Source organism: Plecotus auritus, assembly GCF_963455305.1.
Source record: "Plecotus auritus genome assembly, chromosome: 1".
Classification (NCBI taxonomy): Eukaryota; Metazoa; Chordata; class Mammalia; order Chiroptera; family Vespertilionidae; genus Plecotus; species Plecotus auritus.
The window spans coordinates 204,154,794-204,168,446 of record NC_137770.1 but is presented as its reverse complement, the minus strand read 5'-3'; positions in this window follow the sequence as shown (position 1 = coordinate 204,168,446).

The window sequence follows — 13,653 nt, the reverse complement described above, 5'->3', positions numbered from 1 at the left end:
AACAAATAATATTTTCAATAATTTTTAATTAGAACATTACATAAATAACATAAATACCTGCTCTTTGTGAATAGTGAAACATTAAAAATGAGACTAAAGTCCTGTTTGATCTTGTCCTAAAAGGTCTCTCTTTTTACAGAACACACTAAGTATTTACACACACACTTATATCTGTAAAAAACACATGAAATCAATTAAAAAGCATCATATTGTACCCATTCTTTTGGAGTTTTTTCCCCCACTTAGTATTTTGAAGATCTTCCTATGTTAAGAAACACAGATCTACTTTCTCCTTTTTAAAAAAAAATCATTATTGTTGAGATTATTACAGATGTCCCTCTTTCTCCCATCCCCCCAATTGCCTCCCTCCACCCAGTTCCTGTCCCACCCCAGGCCTTCAGCACCCTATTGTCTGTGTCCATAGGTAATGCATATATGCATATAAGATCTTTGTTGAATATCTTCCAGCCCCTTCTCTCTGAGAACTGTCCATAGGTAATGCATATATGCATATAAGATCTTTGTTGAATATCTTCCAGCCCCTTCTCTCTGAGAACTGTCAGTCTGTTCCATTTCCATGCCTCTGATTCTATTTTATTCTCCAGTTTATTTTGTTCACTAGATTTCTTATTCATTTATTTTCATTTTTAGATTCAATTGATGATAAGTATGTATTTGTTGCCATTTTGTTGTTCATATTTTTGAACTTTTTCTTTTTCTTCTTCTTCCTCTTCTTTAAGAATACCTTTCAGCATTTCATATAATACTGGTTTGGTGGTGATGAACTCCTTTAGCTTTTCCTTGTCTGTGAAGCTCTCTATCTGACCTTCAATTCTAAATAGCTTTGCTGGGTAGAGTAATCTTGGTGGTAGGTTCTTGCTATTCATCACTTTGAATATTTCTTGCCACTCCCTTCTGGCCTGCATAGTTTCTGTTGAGAAAACACTGACGGTCATATGAGCATTCCCTTGTAGGTAACTAACTGCTTTTCTCTGCTGCTTTTAAGATTCTCTCTTTGTCTTTGGCTGTTGGCATTTTAATTATGATGTGTCTTGGTGTGGTTATTTTGGGTTCCTCTTGTTTGGGACTCTCTGTCTTTCCTGGACTTGTAAGTCTATTTTTTTCATCAGGTAGGGGAAGTTTTCTATCATTATTTCTTCAAATAGGTTTTCAATATCTTGCTCTCTCTCTTCTTCTGGCACCCGCATAATGTGAATGTTGATATGCTTGAAGTTGTCCCAGAGGCTCCTTACACTATCTTCATATTTTTGGACTCTTATTTCTTTTGCTTTTCTGGTTGGATGTTTTTTTCTTCCTCATATTTAAATCCATTGATTTGATTCTCAGAACCCTCTATTCTACTGTTTAATACCTGTATATTATTCTTTATTTCAGTCAGTGTATGCTTAATTTCTTCTCACTAAGATCCTTGAAAGTCTCACTAAGTCCCTTACAGATTTCTAGAAGATTCTTGTGTAACCTTACAACTGTGGTTTTGAACTCTATAGCCAGTAGTTTGCTTTCTTCCATTTCTTTCATTTGTGACATGTTTCTTTGTCTCTGCATTTTGGCTGCTTCCCTGTGTTTGTTTCTATGTACCGGGTTGCTTCTAAGTCTCCTTGAGTTGACAGAATGGCCTTGCGTAGTAGGTGTTCTATAGGGCCTAGTAGCTCTCAGCCTCCCCAGTCACCTGAACTGGGCACTCTAGGTACACCCCTTTGTGGGCTGTGAGCACAGTCTTGTTGCAGTTGAGCCTTTATTGCTTTTGGTATCACTAGGAGGAATTGACCTCCAGGACAATTGGCTATGAGGACCAGCTGCAACTACAGTGGGAGAGCTACCATGCAGGAGACACCCCTATGGAGCAGGACTTGCTTCAGTGGGGCTTTGGTGATCACTGAGTCTGCCCATTGAATGTGTCTCTTATGGATGTGTAGAGTTATAATCTGGTATGGTCTGACATTGACCACTGGGTACACTGGCTTTGAGTCTCCAGAGAGGTGCAAAGTCAGCCCCTGCCTGGGGCCACCCAGAAGGACCTACACAGAGATCTATAGATTCTTCCTCTTAGTATTGGGTATTGAAGAGCCCAGAGGAGGCCCAGCTGTGAAGCAAGGCAGGCTGGTGCTGGTTCTGGGTCTTGGGCCTTTTATTGATAGGCTTGAGGCTCCCTGACCCAGCTGCAGCTTGTATTTGATTTTCAAGGACAAGCCATTTATATGCAAAAGCCGCTGCAGGCAGCTTGGGTGGGATTGTAAATTGGATGAGGTGGTATCTTAAGGAATCACCAGGGCAGAGCACACAGAAATGGCTGCCAGTCAGCCCTGCAACCTGGGAGGTCCCAGCACAGGAACAATGATCCCTGCAAGTACCTCTGTCTGTGAGAAAGCCACCCCCAAGTTCCTGCCCTGATGCCAGACAAATGTGTCCCCCAGATCCTCACCCTGGAGCTGGAGCTCAGAGAAAGCAGGACCTTGTAAGTTCACTTCATGATGCCGCCCCTTTAAGAGGAACAGCTGGGTCTCCAGCAGCCTCTGTGTCACTGAGCCCCAATCTGCACTGGTTTTTATAGCCGATAGTTATGGGGACTTCTTTTCCCAGCTCTGGGACCCTGGACTGGGGGGGGTCTGGTGTGGGGCTGGGACCCCTGGCTCCTCTGCGCGGCCTCTGCAGAGATGACCTCCCTCCTGATTAAAAAAGCAGCACTGGTGGGTGCCGACCAGCCTGTTCTGCGCCTCTGCACTCCTATTAGTCTCAGTGTGCTTTCAGCCAGCTTTCCAGTGGTTCTGGCTGATGGTTGCTCTATATTTGAGTTGTAATTTTGATGTGGTTGTGGGAGGCAGCGAGTACAGGTGCTTACCTATGCCACTATCTTGGTTCTCCCTACCTTCTCTTTTTGGTGACTATATGAAGTATGAACACCCTGTTTAGCCTTGATTATAATCTTACAACTAAATTGTACCCATTCAAAGGGAAACACTACTCAAACAAAGGTTATCATCAGTCATTGCTTCTAACACATAGGGAGAGTACATTTTAAATAATTTTAGTACTGTGCACGTCATTTTGTAAGTGGACAAACTCTTTAGAATTAGAGTGCCAGGGTTCAAATTGTAGTCTGTAAAATAGAAATAATACTAGTGACTACCTTATAGGGCTTTTTGAAGTATAAATATGTTAACATAGGTAAAATGCTTGGATTAGTGCCTTGTGCAATGGAAGCATTACAGAAATATCATCTAATATTGTTAGAAGTTCTTAATTTATTTGTATATATTTTCTTAGCTAACGTTTTTCAGAGAAACCCTTCGTGAAGCTCATTCGATTGAACTAACAAGGAAGGAGCACACATAGCTACATTCTTCCCTTCCTTTCTGTTTCCTTTCCTTCCATCTTTTTCCTCCTTGCCCTTCCCCTCCCATGCCCCCCTACCCCTGACATAGTACTTCAAGGAATTGTGAACAGAGGCATGGACTTAGAATGGAATTCTGACTTCCTCATAGTTAGGTGAACTTCGACAGGCTACATAAACCCTATCAGCATGTGCTCTCCTGTATGAAATGAGCTGATACCATTTATGTACAACTTTTGTGAGAATTAAATAACATAATATACGTGGCACTGCCTAGCACACTGTCTGGTACGAAATCGTAACTTCCACTGTAGGGGGCTGAAGGCTTGTTTCCTTTTCTAAGCTCAGACTTTGGAGGAAAATACACATTACTAGTAGTATGCTGGTTAATTCCCAATTATTTGGAGATTTTTCAGTTATCTTTCTGCTTTTGAGCTCTAGTTTAATTCCATTCTTTTGAGAACATAATTTGTATAATGTCTATGTTAAAATTTGTTAATGTTTTATGGCCCTATTGGTGAATTTCCAAGAGAATTTGAGAGTAAAGTAAATGTATATTTAAAAAAAAGAAAAATACCCTTGTCTGTAAATCATGGCTCCCTGACACTACTGCTGCTTGGCCCCTTCCTGCACCTAAGTTTCCTCCTCTGTGCATGGAATACATAATAGCTTTCCAGACTGTTGTAAGAATTAAGTGAAAGAATGCATGTAAAATGCTTCCCACACTAGTGGCACATGTAAGAACTGAATCTTTAATGGTATTAAGATAACATGGTGACTGCACGAATGTCAGCATGGCAAACATGACAGGAAGTTTGCTTAGACAGCCTCTCTTGGCCCTGATGTCTGTCTTCTTAGCTTCCTGGTCTTTGTTTGCAGGAGGGTAGAGGACTAAATGGATAAATTCAAGAATTGGTAGTGAGAGTTGCATAAGCCATCAGCTAACAGAAGGCATTATGGCATAGTGAACAAGAAACATACAACTTTGAAGCAACTGGAACCAAATTTCTGACCCTCAATCACTACAGCTTTGAGTAGGTTCATTAACTTTCTGAATATGATTTTTCTTCTCTGAGAATAGTCATGTATATGAAAATCAAATGAGATTGCCTCAAAAGAGTTATGCTGAGTAAAAGAATCTAGACTCAAAATGCATGCTTCCATTAATAGGACATTCTAGAAAAAAACAAAGCTTATAAGGACAAAAGAGATCAGAATTTCCAGAGTCCAATGGTGGCAGGGAGGCATTCACTAACAGAGATGATGAAAGTGTTTTCTATTTTGTGGTGGTGGTTATAGGCTGTATGTGTTTGCCAAAATTCACAGAACTATTCACTAAAAATGCTGAGTTTTTGACAAACACCTACAGCCTAAGGATTATATCATCAATCAATGGCAATATACTTTTCTTGGAGATGTGAGATATTTCTCGGAATATTTCTCTTCAACTGATATTTTTGTTCTCTCTCTCCTAAGGGGAAATTACAGAACTGATACAGGTGACAAACAAGTGTTGTCAGCCCTAACCGGTTTGGCTCAGTGGATAGAGCGTCGGCCTGCGGAATGAAAGGTCCCGGGTTCGATTCCGGTCAAGGGCATGTACATTGGTTGTGGGCACATCCCCAGTGGGGGGTGTGCAGGAGGCAGCTGATTGATGTTTCTAACTCTCTATCCCTCTCCCTTCCTCTCTATAAAAAATCAATAAAATATATTTTTAAAAAAATTTAAAAATTAAAAAAAAAACAAAAAAACAAGTGTTGTCATGTAAGAAGGGAATAGGTGGAAAGCATCACATAGCTTAGGAGTCATGGTGCTGGTGGAAATTAGGCTCTTCCACAGGATCACAGGAAGAGCATTTCATGGACCCACACACCGGAGATTGTGGTGTGGCAAGGTTTATCTGTGATGTAGCTCAGACTCTATTGTGTTATGTTTATTTTGGAGAAGCCTACTATGGTAAATATCATCCCATTTAGTAATTGATTAAACAGATATTTGTTCCTATGATGTGTCAGGGTATGTTGTAGGTACCTGGAGATGAGAGCAGTTACAAAAGAAGACAATCATTAAAATCAGTTCTTTACATATATCATCAACTGTCTTACTTGTCTTTTACTTGGTACTCTCTTGATGAAAAGATAACCTTGGATAAATTCAAGTTTCTATGATTCTTCACCTGTACCCTTGTACAGATAAACAGATTTGTAGGAAAAACCACACAAACCGATTTATCTCATTTTAAATTCCTGTTTATGATCCTAAAGTAGCTCCTAATGCTGCAGGCTGTCATTTTATATGTTTCCAGGCTATTGACTTTCCCATACCCCAGGGCAATTTCTCACCTCTCTTATTTCCTCAAACCCCTTCAGCTACTCTCCCACCCTCACTCTTAGCTGATGACCTTCTTCATACATTCTGCATTAGGTTCCTGAGTCTGCGGTAACAAATTACTACAAACCTAGTGGCTTAAAAGACATAAATTTATTCTTTCACAGTTCAGGAGACCACATGTCTGGACTTAAGGTGTCAGCAGTATTACACTCCTTCCAAAGGCTCTAGGAAGAACCCTTCCTTGCCTCTTCATGCTCTGGTGGCCCTAGGAATTCCTTGGCTCATATCTAAAAACTCCAGTCTCTGCCTCAGTCTCCATATGGCTGTATTTTCTGTTCTTTCCATGTCCCCTCATTTTCTGTCCCTCTGTTTTTTTTGTTGTTGTTGTTGTTTTTTTTTTTACTTTTTTAAAAAATAATTTTTAAAAATTGATTTCAGCCAAAACCGGTTTGGCTCAGTGGAAGAGCGTCAGCCTGGGGACTGAAGGGTCCCAGGTTCGATTCCGGTCAAGGGCATGTAACTTGGTTGCGGGCACATCCCCAGTAGGAGGTGTGCAAGAGGCAGCTGATCGATGTTTCTCTCTCATCGATGTTTCTGACTATCTATCACTCTTCCTTCCTCTCTGTAAAAAATCAATAAAATATATATATATATTTTTTTTAAAAAAAATTGATTTCAGAAAGGAAGGGAGAGGGTGAGAGAGATAGAAACATCAGTGATGAGAGAGAATCATTGATTGGCTGCCTCCTGCATGCCCTCTACTGGGGATCGAGCCAGCAACCTGGGCATATGCCCAGACCTGGAATTGAACTGTGACCTCCTGGTTCATAAGTCAACACTCAACTATTGAGCCACACCAGCCAGGCCCTCTCTTGTTTTATTGTGATAAAATATACACATCACAAAATTTACCATTATAACCATTTTTAGGTGTATATTGTTCTTTGGCATTAAGTATATTCACATTGTTCTGCAACCATCACCATCACCCATCTCCAGAACTTCATCTTCCAAAACTGGAATTCTGTACCCATCACACATTAATTCCCAATTTTTCCTTTCCCCCAGTACCTGGAAACCACCATTCTACTATCTGTCTCTATTAATTTGACTACTTTAGGTACCTCACACAGCATGTCTTTATTTCACTTAGCATAATGTCCTCAAGGTTCATCCATATTGTAGCAGGTGCCAGAATTTCCTTATTTCTTAAGGGGAGATAATATTCATTTATATGAATCTACACCACATTGTGTTTCTCCATTGATCTGTCAATGGCTTCTTCAGTTGCTTTTACCTGTACAAATAAGTGTCTGTTTGTTCCTGCTTTTAATCCTTTTGGATAGATACCCAGAAGTGGAATTGTTGTTTCCTATGGCAACTTTATGCTTAATGTTTTGAGGAACCATCTGTAGTAAACTGAATGTGTCTCCTCAAAATCTGTATGTTGAAACCCTAGCCCTTGATGTGATAGCATTAGTAGGTGGGGGCCACTGGAAGATGATTAGGTCATGAGAGTGGAGCCCTCATGAATGGGATTAATGCCCTATTTGGAAGAGACCCAAGAGAGCTCTTGTCTCTTCTTCCAGGTGAGATCACAACAAGAAGATGGCCATCTATGAACCAAGAAGCATGCTCTCACGAGATATCAGATCTGCTGGTGCCTGATCTTGACCTTACCAGACTACTTAACTGTGAGTAATAAACTATTTGTGTTTAAGCCACCCAGTCCATGGTATTTTTGTTATGTTAGCCAAAATGGGCGAAGGCACTGCCATAACATTTTCTATAGCAGTTATACCATTTTACATTTCACCAGGAATGAATGCACAAGGGTTCCACTGTCTCCACATCTCTGCCAACACTTATTTCCCTTTTTTCCATTTACTAATGGGTGTGAAGTGGTATCTCATTGTGATTTTGATGTGCATTTCTCTAATGATTAGTGATGTTGAGCATTGTATTATGCTTATTGCCATATCTATATCTTCTTTGGAGAAATATCTGCTCAAATACTTTGCCCATTTTTAAATTTGGGAGTTTGTTTTTTAGTTGTTGAACTGTAGAAGTTCTTTAGATATCTGGCTATTCCTTATCAGATATATTATAATTTGCAAATGTTTTTTTTCTATTCCATGGCTTGCCTTTTCACTCTGTTGATAGTGTCCTCCAATGCAGAAAAGTTTTACATTTTGATGTAATCCAATTTATCCTTTTGTTGTCTCTCCTTTTGGTGTCCTAGCCAAGAAATCTTTGCCACATTCAATATCATGAGGTTGCTCCCTATATTTTCTAATCCACTGTCACAGATTCAAATATCACTTCTATGCATTTGACCCACAAATCTCTTTATACATTTGTTATAATTCTTCTTCATTAAAGGTCTGGCTCTTGAAGTAGTCTACGTGCTGTTTCTGACACCTCAAATTCAATGTACTCAAACAAAATATGGATCTACAATTCCCTTCCATCCATTCCAGGGTCGCCCATATCCATTTAATTGTCATGACCTGCATTGATTTTTTTTTAGTCTCCCTCTCATTTGCACAAGAATCTATACCCCACCTCTCTTCCTTTTTCTATTGAACTGGGTCACAAAATATAACAAATGTCAACCTAAAACAATGCATTAGAGCAGTTATTTGAGGTGGAGGTGGGTGAAGCAGTGGGACCATTCATTCTAACTGAATTTTATGCTGAAGCTAAATACATGAAAGAAATTACATTGAAGTAGATCTGGTTGAAGTGAGCAGAGCATACTCAGAATCCCACTTACTAGAAATGTTCTTTGTGAAAGCTATTGTCCTAGAGGTTTCAGGAGGAGACTTTTTATTCTGTTTCAAGGTAAAGAAAGGTCATGGCTTGGATACTGATCTAGGAACATCATAGGCATTGCTATCATACTGTCCACACTTCTAATTAAATAGAACAAAAATAAGGGAATGTGTTCATGTACTTATTTTAATCAAAGTTGCCAGTTAGTACAGATAGTTACAAGTATAAGTTATACATATAAGAATCTATTTAAATTAAAAAATGAAGGCATAAAATCTTTCTTTTTACTGCCTGCATCTCTGAGCAATTAAATCTATGTTGGTTGTTTTGCATAGAATGTGAGATCAATCCTTTACTGCTTACTCTAACAACCTTGATGTTTATTCAAACTGTGAAAAACTCTTTCCCTCTTTTAACAATTAGATAGAAATGGGTTGTTGATTCTGAAAACTGTGAAGACTGGCAGCATTACTTAAGAATGTGTGTTTTTCCTTCTGCTACAAATATTCTATTCTCAGAACTAAACTCTTGTCAAATGAAAAATTCATGTGTTCTTGATTTTTGGTTTGCACTTGAAATTTTATGGGAAAATTAAAACTTTTCCAGATAATCTAATCTGAAGAAAATGCACTGGGATACAATTTGAAAGAGAATTGTGCATGATATAGAAAATTATAAAATTTGGGGGTCTTCAGACATTAAATATCCTTTCCTATTCTATGGATTTTATTTATCTAACAGAAGCAATGAATAGTTAAATATTTTTTTTTATTTTATCTTTTGCTTTATAGTTTATTTTTTATTCTGAGTAATTTAACTAAAATTTTCAGCTGACACCAACAATCCTCGTCTACATGCCTGCCTACACTTGCCATTTTTCCACTTGTCTCTTTGGTGTAAAGTGATGACGTTTATTTTAATTTTATTTCTCTCAATGAGAGTTATTTGAGCTTTTGTTTTATATGCTTGCTGGCTTTGGGGTTTTTATTTTCTACTAGAGGCCTGGTGCACAAATTTGTGCACTGGTGGGGTCCAGCCGGCCTGCCCCGATGGGGCCCTTGGGGGGCGGGCTGGCTGGGGCAAGGGGCCATGGGCAGGGCCGGCCAAGGTGAAGGGCCGTAGGTGTTCTGGTCATTCCGCTGTTTGGTCAATTTGCAAATTACCCTTTTATTATATAGGATAAACTGCTTTTTCATAATTTTTTCCCATATTTCTATTAAAAGTATCCTTTTCCTTATTTATTTGCAGGAATATTTTATATATTCTAGTATCACTACCTTTACGGTTTTAGACATTTTAAATACCTTTTGCAATCTATGGACATTATTTGTCTAATAGAAGCAGTGAATAGTCAGCTGTATGTTTTATTTTTTTGCCTTAACAGTTGATACATTCTATGCTTGGCTTTGTTCCTTATTCCGAGTCACAAAGACAATCATAAGTACATATGATTGATTTAATATATAAATTTTATTCTTTTTTTTCTTCTCAACGTGTCTCTAATTTATTTCCGGAGTCTACCTTTATGCATAGTTGTAGGCAGGGATCTATTGTTGTGATGATGATGATGGAAATGAGCCTCTCAGATCTCCAGCTTTGGAGAATGTAATTAATTGACAAATGGCCCAGCCACTGTGCTCTCAGCCCACCACTGCACTCACACATGCTTGCTGCTGGCTTCTCCCCGCCTATGATCAAGTAGAACATTCCTATTAAGGCTGTACCCTTTCCTGAGAGATGTGGGACTCCTCTGCTGGGTAACTTTGACTTGAGGACTCCCCATAGGTCTGACCAAATTTTCTGGGAACTGCACTGCCATGTGACACTCTTCCTATCTGTCTCTTCTTCCTTCCCTCCTTACTTCAGGATCAGACCCGAGCTGCATTCTGGAGGGTCTTTGACTCTTCTGGCACGTATTCCATTTTCTTCACAGAAATTTCTTCCAATAAATCTCTTTCACCTCAGATTTCACCTTGTGTCTGATTGAATTGTCAAAGAAAACATAGGACCGACTAACTCACTTCACTGTCCATTGGGTAAAGAGGGCGCCATCTTGAGAGGCATGGGAGGCACAGATAATCCTTGTCATAAGGGGGTAGCTGAATTACTAAAGATTTCACCAGCAGTGACCTGGAAAAACTTCCTGGTAGAGGGGACTCCAGGTATGATGGTCCAAGCAATGGAAAATGAGAGGGAAAAGTGCCTACAAAAAAATAATGGAGCCCTAACCGGTTTGGCTCAGTGGATAGAGCGTCGGCCTGCAGACTGAAAGGTCCCAGGTTTGATTCTGGTCAAGGGCATGTACCTTGGTTGTGGGCACATCCCCAGTGGGAGGTGTGCAGGAGACAGCTGATCAATGTTTCTCTCTCATCGATGTTTCTAACTCTCTATCCCTCTCTCTTCCTCTCTGTAAAAAAATCAATAAAATATATTTTAAAAAAATAATGGACTTGGCTGGTTATTGCCAACTGCTGATTTGCACTGTTGCCCTGCATAAGGATAAGGAGAAACTGAGGGTTATTTACAATTAGTTAAAGGTTAAAAAGAGGCCCTGATGTCCTACAGAGAAAGATTAGACACAGCTAAGCAACAGGCTGAAGATCTAATAGTTAGAATGTCAGAGTTTATTTGAAAACTTAGTCAAAGCAGATCCGTGACACTTAGGTCAGGGCCCTGGTTGGGAAAACCTAGGACCTTGAGATGTAAGATGGAGATAAGCAGATGGATATCATGATGATATTGGTTCTGCAGATCCCCTGAACCCTCAGAATTTGCAGAATTAGTCCCTAACTCTTTAGTTAGAGCCAGCCCCTGCTCCCTTGCTGAAAGATCCTGTAGAGCCCTTTCCCCTACAAGACACAGGTGCCTCCTTGAGAGATATTCCCACCTCCTTGATTGACAACTAAATCAATAACAGCTAGGAATGTGCAGGGTCTGATAAGGGAGGAAGAAGACTGTGCACTGAAAATACTATAAGAATAAGTATGTGCTGACAGAGGGGCACTCCTGTTTCTGGCATTGAATTTTGAGGGTGGTTGATGAAGCAGCGTTGAATAAAAGACAAATAAATAAGAATTTATTGACTTTCTCGAGATATAGTATTTAACATGCTGGCAAGGACGTAAGGAGATTGGGCAGATTTGCTGATAGGGTGGCTCTTAGCCTGAAGAGAGCAATAGTCAAGGCTGAGTGAAGCAGAAATGCCCTATGACCCTGGCCAGTGTGGCTCAGTTGGTCATCCCTTACACCAAAAGGTGGTGGATTTGGTTCCTGGTCAGGACACATACCCAGGTTACAGGTTCAATCCCAGTTGGAGTGTGTATCAGAGGCAGCCGATGGATGTTTCTTTCTCACAACAATGTTTATCTCTCTATCCCCCTTCCTCTCTCTTTCAAACAAAAAAAAAACCATATCCTTAAGTGAGGATTAAAAAAAGAAAATGAAAAAGAAGAAAAAGAAAAGAAAAGCCCTATGTGTCCTGGTAGAGAGTGGAGAAAGAAATAAAGAGGCTGGATATGTTGTGTAAAGCTGGAAGACGCATCAGGGCATATGTTCCATGGGGTGGCCCAGAGGACACTCTACTTATCAAAGCCACTAGATGAGCGGGTGACTGGGGCTAGAGCATAACTGAGAAGCTCAACACTGGCTCTTCTCTGAGGGTGAAGGCTGGCCACAGGAGGAGCAGCTAAGCGGCACTAGGAGGAAACAATACCAGCCCTGGAGGTCTGGAGGAGTGTGGGTGAGGAAGAGAATATCTGAAAGTAGCTGCTTAGTTGTCACCTTTTGTAGAAACTCCTCTCCTTAGTACACACTTGCCTTGATACTTTCCAAAATTGGCAGTCTGGATTGCTGTCACTAGTTTCTGGTATGAAAAGCAGGAGAACATTGTCTCAAGGCAACATCGGGAAAGGAAGGGTGTTGGGGGTCGGGGTGAGGGATGAAAGAGTAAAACTTAGAAAGTGTTTCTTTAATATTCTCTTATTCCACTCTAGGCTTCCGCCACCCACCCTCCTCACATACTCCAGTTCAGGATAGCCTCAGTCTCCTCGTCTCTCACTTTTATTATAATTTCCTGGCCTAGAATTCATGTTTACTTCTTTTTCTATAGTTTATCTGATTGGATTGATTTGGAGGGAGTAGGTATGCTATGCTAGTTCACCATTTTGGCAGAAACGAGAGAGAGGCAGATAAAAAGATACAATTTTTTTAAGTGGGTAAATCCTTTAGATTATGTTTATATAAACTAAGAAAATCATGAAAGGATATACAAAATGGGAAACTTTGATTAACTTAGGAGAAAATTTGGGCGAGATTGCCAGATTTTTCTTTGTATTACTCTATGTTGGAACACAGATTGTATAAATTACTAGTGGCCCGGTGTACGAAATTCGTGCACATTAAAAGGGGATTAAATGGAGGAAATAATTTAATATTGCTATTTGTCCTTTCTCTATAATAGAAGTGTCAGAAATGAAAGAAAATTAGTAAAATGTATATGAAAACCTTCCTCCTGTCAGAGTCTGGGGCACACCATGGGACCCAGAGTCAAGTCCCTGCCCACCCATATGTGCCTCAAAATCGTGTGAGACCCAGACCCGGCCGGCCCCCCCATCATTGGGATAGATCCAGACCTGGCTAGTCCCACCCTTGTCAAGGCCTGCCGGGCAGGGAACGTAGCCTCAGGTCCCCTGGCCTGGCGCCAGGACAGGAGGTGTGGCCTGAGGTCCCCCAGCCCAGACCGGGGTGGGGGGCATGCTTTGAGGTCCCCCGTCAAGCCCCGCCAGATGTGTGACATGGCCTGAGATCCCCTGTCAAGCCCCGCTGGGTGTGGGGGCATGGCCTGAGGTCCCCCATCAAGCTCTGCCAGGCAGGGGGGGCGGGGACAGCCTCAGGTCCCCTGTCAAGCCCCATCTACAGGGAAGTGCAGCCTCAGGTCCCCGCTGGGTGGGGGGCGTGGTCTGAAGTCCCCTGTCAAGCCCCACCTGGTGGGGGGCCTGGCCTGAGGTCCCCCGGCAAACCCTGCCGGTTGGGGGGCGCAGCCTGAGGTCCCCCAGCCTGGCGCTGGTGTGGGGGGAGCAGCCTGAGGTCCCCTAGCCCAGCACCAGGATGGGAAGCGCACCTTGAGGTCCCCTATCAAGCCCTGCCGTGTGTGGAAGGCGGCCTGAGGTCCCCTGTCAAGCCCCATGGGGGCAGGG